Source organism: Dama dama, chromosome X (genome assembly GCF_033118175.1).
Source record: "Dama dama isolate Ldn47 chromosome X, ASM3311817v1, whole genome shotgun sequence".
Taxonomy (NCBI): domain Eukaryota; kingdom Metazoa; phylum Chordata; class Mammalia; order Artiodactyla; family Cervidae; genus Dama; species Dama dama.
The window spans coordinates 68,931,656-68,940,602 of record NC_083714.1 but is presented as its reverse complement, the minus strand read 5'-3'; the positions used below and the strand labels follow the sequence as shown (position 1 = coordinate 68,940,602).

General features: G+C 36.1%; 1 pseudogene; it reads left to right on the top strand.

Moving 5' to 3' along the window:
• Positions 1 to 4,806: 4,806 nt before the first annotated feature.
• Positions 4,807 to 5,633, top strand: LOC133052701 (splicing factor 1-like; annotated as a pseudogene).
• Positions 5,634 to 8,947: the final 3,314 nt, after the last annotated feature.

The window sequence follows — 8,947 nt, the reverse complement described above, 5'->3', positions numbered from 1 at the left end:
CCATGGACTGCAGCACACCAGGCTTCCCTGTTCATCACCAACTCCCAGAGCTTGCTCAAACTCTTGTCCGTTAAGTTGGTGATGCCATCCAACCATTTCATCCTCTGTCGCCCCAGGAGCCTTCAATCTTTCCCAGCATTAGGGTCTTTCCCAATGAGTCAGTCCTTCATATCAGATGCCCAAAGTATTGGAGTTTCAGCTTCAGCATCAGTCCTTCCAATTAATATTCAGGACTGATTTCCTTTAAGATTTACTGGATTGATCTCCTTGCTGTCCAAGGGACTCTCAAATGTCTTCTCCAACACCACAGTTCAAAAGCGTCAATTCTTTGGTGTTCAGCTTTCTTTATAGTCCAATTCTCATATCCATACATGACTGCTGTAAAAAACATAGCTTTGCCTAGACTGACCTTTGTTGGCAAAGTAATGTCTGCTTTTTAATGTGCTCTCTAGGTTTGTCATAGCTTTCCTTCCAAGGAGCAAGCGTCTTTTAATTTCATGGCTACAGTCACCATCTGCAGTGATTTTGGAGCCCAAAGAAATAAAATCTCTCACTGTTTCCATTGTTTCCCCAACTATTTGCCATGAATGGATGGGAATGTATGTAACTATAGCTCCATAGTTACCTTGAAACCCTTCAGGTTTTTAAAGTGTTAGCTATGAATGTTAGATATACTTCTCATAAAATAGGAACAACATATCATCAAATAGAGAATATCAATAAAGATATAGAAAATATTTAAAAATTTGATTCTACAGTTGAAATGAACAATAATTATAATGAAAAAATTCACTAGAGGAGTTCAATATCAGAATCAACTAGGAATAAGAAAGAATCAGTGAACCTAAAAATAGGTCAATTGAGATAACTTGGTGTGAGGAACAGAAAGCATACTGAGTGAAAGAAAATAAATAGAGCCTCAGAGAAATGCAAGACAATGTTTATGTGTCAACTTATGGGTAATGAGAGTTCTAGAAGATAAATCAAAGGGACAGGAAAAGTATTTGAAGAAGTGATGTCTGAAAAATTCCTAAATTTGATGAAAAACATTTATGTTTATTCACACTTACAGGAAACAAGCTTCAACTAGGATAAAATAAAAGAGAATCACACCTATAAACATCACATTCAAACATACTCAGGATTGACATATTGAAAGAGCTGAAAGAAAAAAGGATTGTGAACCAAGTATTCTATATCTAGTATATCTGTATACCAGAAATGAAAAAAGAACAATGTGTGAATAAAAGCTGAGAGAATACATTCTTAGCAGATCCACCCAGCCCACAGGAAAACTAAAATGAATATCTCAGGCTGAAATTAAAAGACACGAGACAGTAATTCCAATTCATGTGAAGAAGTAAAGAACACAATTGAAGGTAGTTATGTATTAATAAGTAACCATAAAAAATAGTTATATACATTAATAGGTAACTATAAAAAAATAGTGTGTGGATCACAATAAACTGTGGAAAATTCTGAAAGAGATGGGAATACCAGACCACCTGACTTGTCTCTTGAGAAACCTGTATGCAGGTCAGGAAGCAACAGTTAGAACTGGACATGGAACAACAGACTGGTTCCACATAGGAAAAGGAGTATGTCAAGGCTATATATTATCACTCTGCTTATTTAATTTATATGCAGAGTACATCACGAGAAACGTTGGGCTGGAAGAAGCACAAGCTGGAATCAAGATTGCTGGGAGAAATATCAATAACCTCAGACATGCAGATGACACCACCCTTATGGCACAGAGTGAAGAGGAACTAAAAAGCCTCTTGATGAAAGTGAAAGAGGAGAGTGAAAAAGTTGACTTAAAGCTCAACATTCAGAAAACTAAGATCATGGCATCTGGTCCCATCACTTCATGGGAAATAGATGGGAAAACAGTGGAAACAGTGTCAGACTTTATTTTTTGGGGCTCCAAAATCACTGCAGATGGTGATTGCAGCCATGAAATTAAAAGATGCTTACTCCTTGTAAGGAAAGTTATGACCAACCTAGATAGCATGTTAAAAAGCAGAGACATTACTTTGCCAACAAAGATCCGTCTAGTCAAGGCTATGGTTTTTCCATTGGTCATGTATGGATGTGAGAGTTGGACTATAAACCAAGCTGAGTGCCGAAGAATTGATGCTTTTGAACTGTGGTGCTGGAGAAGACTCTTGAGAGTCCCTTGGACTACAAGGAGATCCAACCCATCCATCCTAAAGGAGATCAGTCCTGGATGTTCATTGGAAGGACTGATGCTGAAGCTGAGACTCCAATACTTTGGCCACCTCATGCGAAGTGTAGACTTATTGGAAAAGACCCTGATGCTGGGAGGGATTGGGAGCAAGAGGAGAAGGGGACGACTGAAGATGAGATGGCTGGATGGCATCACCAACTTGATGGGCATGAGTTTGAGTAAGCTCCAGGAGTTGGTGATGAACAGGGAGGCCTGGCGTGCTGCGATTCATGGGGTCACAAAGAATCAGACGCGACTGAGTGACTGAACTGAACTGAATTGAACTGAGAAAAAATAGCATAAATATATTTTCATTCATAATTATTTGCTTCTAATGTCTGAATTAAAATACAGTCCATAAAGTCCTAGCTATGTTAATACAACTCTGTTGAAGGGTTTATAATGTATAAACATATATCTTGTACAACAAAAATAATAACAATGAGGTTAAAGGAGGAAGCCATAAAGGAATAAAATTTCAAAAAACAAGCCCTCACATTTAAATCCAATTGATTAACATCAGTTCAGTGGAGAGGTAGGGGAGGGATCATCTTTTTCAACAAATGGTGCTGACACTTTATACCTTATACAAAATTTACTTAAAAATTGATCAAAACCTAAATGCAAGATCTGAAAATAGAAAACTTCTAGACAAACTGTATGGGTTGTTGTGACTTTGGATAGAGCAGTGGACTCTTAGATTTGACATCTAAAATACAATCAACAAAGGAAAAATAAATATGCCTTAATCAAAATTTAAAACTTTTACATAAATCAACTTCAATAAAAAAATTAAAACTTTCATGCTTCAAAGAATACTGTAAAGCAAAAAGACAACTGACAAAATGAAAACAAATTTGCAAACCACATGTCTAACAAAATTCTAGTATCTAGAATATGTTAAAAAATATCATAACTAATAAAGCACAACACAGTTTTAAAAGGGAAAAGGGAATTGATTAGACATTTCTCAAAAGAAAATAAACAAATGGCCAATAAGCACATGAAAAGACAATACCATTAATTATTTGGGAAATACTACTACAAATCACAGTGAGATACTTCTTCACAACCTTTTGGATGGTTGCAATCAAAAAGAGAAGCACTAACACATGTTGGCAAAGATGAAACCCTCATAAAATTGTTGGTGGCAATGTAGTTGTACAACCCCCTGCAAAAAACAATTTTGCAGTTTCTCAAAAAGCTAAACATATCATAACCATATAACTCAGAAAGTTTGCTCCTAGGTATAGAGCCAAGATAAATAAACATATGTTCATGAAAACACTTATATATCGATGTTTGTAGCAACACTAATCATAATAGCTAAAAGTTGAAAAAATATTCACATTTACCAACTGATGAATGAATAAGCAAATGTGTTATATTGGTCTAACTGAGTGTTATACAGTCATTAAAGAAAATGAAGTACTGATTCAAACTGCAACATGGATGAACCTTGGAAACATTATGCTAAGTGAAAGAAGCCAAATACAACAGATCGTATGCTACATGATTACATTAATCTGAAATATCCACACAAGTGAAAGGTTGTTGCTGAACGATAAGACGCCAGGATTCTTGGCCTCTGGAGGAGACGAATTAAATCCGGGGCCAGAGACGCTGAATCGCTCAGAGATTTTGCATAATAAAGTTTTATTAAAGTATAAAGGAGATAGAGAAAGCTTCTGACATAGGCATCAGAAGGGAGCAGAAAGTGTACTCCCCTGCTAGTCTTCAGGTGGATGTTATAGAGTCACTAGCAGTCTGTTAATGAAAAGAAAGGAATGTCTTAAAATTCAGAATGGCACCAGGCCCCTCATCCATAAGTTGCATTTTGTGATAATCTTGGCACCAGATAATTCATCCCAGGCCATAAAACGATTGACTTGAATCTTGTAGAAGGGCAGATTACCACTCAAATAGTTTTGTTTGTATAGATTAGGGGAACAATATCTGAGTATAACATACCGGTTTGCCAAGTAGGTTGAGCCATTTGGCGGAACCAACTTGAAGGCAGAGTCTGGGGTACATTAACATAGCTTAAGACAAACATTTCCATAAGAAAAAATGTTTTGGTTACCTCAAGGTTTGAGAACAGTTAGCTTCAGGTGAAACCAGATGTCATGGCAACACAGCATTTTAAGAGAAACTTCCTTTTAAATTTGTATAGAGAAGGAAACAAATATCACTAGTTTGTTTCCTCCTGCCACCTAAGAGAGATAAAAATGTCTGGCACTTGCAGCCTATTTCCTCCATTTGGAGACCCCTGGCCTTCCTGCCTGTTATCCTCTCACAGGTCAAATTCACAGATGAATGAAAATAGGGATTAATTTTAAATGGGCATCTTCAGTAACAAATGAAGTGCATCCTGCATCACCTCCCAGCTCTTCAGGTTCAGTGCCATTTCCTCACCTGGCCTAAAGGTCGGCCCAATCCCAATACCCATCAGAAGGGCTAAATTCCACCAATTAGAGGACACCAATTCCAACCTCTTGTCTAGGCCTGGCCCAATCCAGGTGGTGGGCTCCACAGGCTCTCTCCAGAAGATTCACAAAGTTCATAAGCCACCACTGGACTTCTCCAGCAAGAAGTGGAAGAGGAGCTGCAGGAACCAAGACACAATGGAACAGAAGAATGTGATTCCAGAAATGCCTACATTTATCCCCCCTGTACTTACTTGGGAATGATAAAAAGCTTATATAGTGCAACTGCAGATAGAAGCCCTGACTTATAAACTGCACACAGGAGACCTGGGCATCCCCCCTAACCATGAGGAAGGACATGTCCCCTTCCTCAGAGCCCATCTACAATAGTGAGGGGAAGAGGCTTGACACTCATGACTTCTGCATCCGCAAGAAGCTTGAGGAGGAGCTAAATAACCTCATCACCAAAATGGCTTCCCTCAACCCTGATTTCAAGTCCCTTGCACATTACAAACCTCCAGCAACATGTGTGTGCCATACAGTAATGATCCCACAATATGAATATCCAGAAATCAGCTTTGTGTGGTTCTTAAGTGGGCCCAGAAGGAATAACTTGAAGAACACAGAGAAGGAATGTAATGCCAAGATCTTGGCTGGGGGGAAAGGCTCTGTGAAAGAAGGGAAAATAAGGATTAAAGATAGCCAGATGCTGCTGGGAGGATATGAGTCCCTTCACACCCTGGTGATTGCCAATACCATGGAGAATGTGAAGATAGCAGTGGAGAAGAAACATCCTGAAGCAAGGTATAGATATCCCTGAGAACCAGAATGATCTACAGAAGATGCAGCTTCGAGAGTAGGCTTGCTTAAACAGGACCCTTTGGGAAGGTGATAACAGAATCTTTAGACCCTGGCAGAGCTTGGAGACCCACAGCATTACCAATACCAAAGTGTGTATGAAGTGTGGAAGCTGGTGACCCCTAGTTAGCTCAGGGTAAAGTGCAGATGATACCTCGAAAGTACTCTTGTGGACTTTGGGGTCTATTGCCTGCATCGAGGAAAAAATATGATGTCGGCACCCACTGCTGTTGCATCTCTCTGGTCCTCTTCCCCCATGCCAACATCAGCTGCAGCTTCTGCCACCCCCTCCATCCAGCAGCAGGATGGCTTTCAGAGCCTCCCTGCCAGGGCAGCAAAATACAAGTACTAGCACCACCAGCACTGTCCCAGGGTCCATTCTTTCATGAAAACAGCAACAGCCAGCTGCCACAGCTTCTCCAGGAGCCCCTTACATGCAAGGCAACCCCACTGTGTTGCCCCTGTCTCCAGGGATCCAGCCACCTCTGTTGCCTGGTGTCCCTCCCCCTCCACCACATCCACTACCTGGTTACATATATATGTAAAGAATGATATATGGACATGAAAATGTTTTAAAGCAGATATAGGATTATGGTCACACCACTTGGAAAAATTACTTAAAATCATTAAACTGTGCACTGGAAAACAGTAGATTTTGTGATTTGTAAAGTATACTTCAATATATTTGTTAAAAATCAATTAATATAAATCACCATATCAGTGGATTAAACATATAAAACCAAGTGATCCACACAATTGGTTTAGGAAAATCACTTGAAAGAGTTCAAATGTATTCATGATATAAGTTTCAGAAAGCAAAATACAAAGAAAGATCTTTAAGGTGATAAAGGCATCTACAACAACTTGTAACTAACATCAAGTTTAATGTTCAAAAATGGAATGTTTTCCCCTTTTGGGTATAATACAGGAATGTCTGCTTTCATCATTCCTACTCAATATTGTATTGGAAATCTTATCCAGTTCAATAAGGATAAATAAAATAGATGGGAACAGAAGAAATAAATTGTGTTGTTTAACCAAAGTTGTGATTATCTACTTAGACAAGCCCATAGCTAACATTATACTCAATGGTGAAAAGTTGAAATATTTTCTTTAAGATCAAGAACAATACAAAGATGCTTATATTCATCACTTCTATTCAACATAGTATTTGAAATCCTAGTCAGAGCAATTAGGCAAGAAAAAGAAATGAAAGGCATCCAAACCAAGAAGGAAGAAGTAAAATCTCTGCAGATTATATGATTAAATATATAGAAAGTCTACCAAAAAGCTACTAAATATAATCAACAAATTAAATAAACTCGCAGGATACAAAATCAACTTACAAAAATCAGTGACATTTCTATACACTAACACCAAATTATCTGCAAAAAAAAATAAAAGTAAAAAAGACCCATTTTGTTTACAATAGCATCAAAAAGAATGAAATATTTAGAAAGAAATTTAAATGAGAAGATAAAGGTCTGTACAGTGAAAACTCTTCAACATTGAAAAGAAATCTTAGAAGACACAAATAAATGAAGTGATATCCCATTTTCATGGGTTAAATAATTAATACTTTTAAAATGTGCATATTACCCAGCACCATCTATAGATTCATTGCAATCTTTATCAAGATTCCAATGGGATCTTTAACAGAAGTAGAAAAACATCCTGAAAATGTGTTTGGAATCACAGAGAAACCCTGAATAGCCAAAATAATCCTGAGGGATAAAAAGTTGGAGGCATCACATTTCCTTATTTCAAACTATATTACAAAGCTATAGCAATGAAAACGGTACAGTACTGCATAAAAACTGATAGATGAATGAATAGAAGAAAATTGGGAACCCAGCAATATATATGCAGTCAACTAATATTTAACAGGGAGCTAAAACTACTCCAAGGAGAAAAAAAATATAGTCTCTTCAATAAATAGTATTAGGAAAAGTGGATATTCACATGCAAAAGAATGAAACTAGACCCCTTTCTTTTAACACAAAGGTTAACTTAAAATGTATAGTGTAAGTAAGACCTGACACTATGAAACTCTTAGAAGAAAAGTTTAAGGAGAAAGCTCCTTGATATTGGTCATGGGAACAATGTTTTGGATATGACACAAGCAATAAAAACAAAATTAAATAAGTAAGACTATATCCTATCAAAAACCTACTACATAGCAAAAAGCAATATACAAAATGTAAAGACAACCTACAAAATTGGAGAAAGTATTTATATTTTCAAACCATAGCCAAAAAGAGCAAAAAATAAAAAAAAGCAACCAAACAAAAATAATCTACCCAAAGGACCTGGGTAGAAACTTTTTCAAAGAAAATATTCAAATAACCAATAGGTATATGAAAAAGTGCTCAAAATAACTAATCATGAGAGAAGTATAAATCAACGTCACAATACACAATAAGATACTAACTCACAATTGTTAGGATGAATATTATCAAAATGACAAGAGAAAACAATTGCTGGAGAGGATGTGGAGAAAAGTAACCCCTGTGCATTGTTGGTAGGAATGTAAATTGATGCAGCCACTATAGAAAACAGTATGGAGGATTCAAAATTTTAAAAGTAGAACTGCTGTAAGATCTATCACTTCTACTTCTGGGTATATGAAGGAAATAAAATAGCTATCTTGAAGAGATATTTGCACCCCCACATTTACGTAATATTATTTGCAATAGTTAAGACATGAAAACAACATAAATGTTCATTGAGGAATGAATAGAAGAGGAAATTGTGACTATATATATATATATATATATATATATATATATATATATATATCCAAAAAAGAAGGAACTTCTTTATTTGCAGCAATACAGATGAAGTACGAGGGCATTATACTAAGAGATTTAAGTCAAACAGAGGAAGACAAGTACTATATGAGCTCACTTAAATGTGGAATCTTACAAAAAACGAACTCACAGAAACAGAAAATATATGAGGCATTTACCAGAGGCTGGGGTGTAGAAGAAAGATACAAGAATCCCGTTATAAGATTAACAAATTCTGAGTATGTACTGTGCATCATGTTGACTACAGTTAACAATACTATACTGCATATTTGAAAATTGACAGTACATCTCCTGACAAGAAAAAAATGTACAAGATGATGGATATTAAACTAAAATTATTCTAGTAAACACTTCATAATATATACAAGTATCAAATTATATTTTACACTTTAAACTTATACAATATTATATGCTAATTATATCTCAATAAAATTAGAATAAAAGTGTCATTAAACTAACACCTAAATAAAAGAAACCAAAATTCTAGGTATACATTTTTAAAAATTATGTGCAAAATATGTATGGTGAAATCTACAAGACACAGATTTTCAAAAATTTATATAAATAAAAATATAGCATTTTCATGGAAAATACTCAATAGTTATGTCTGGATGTTATGCAAT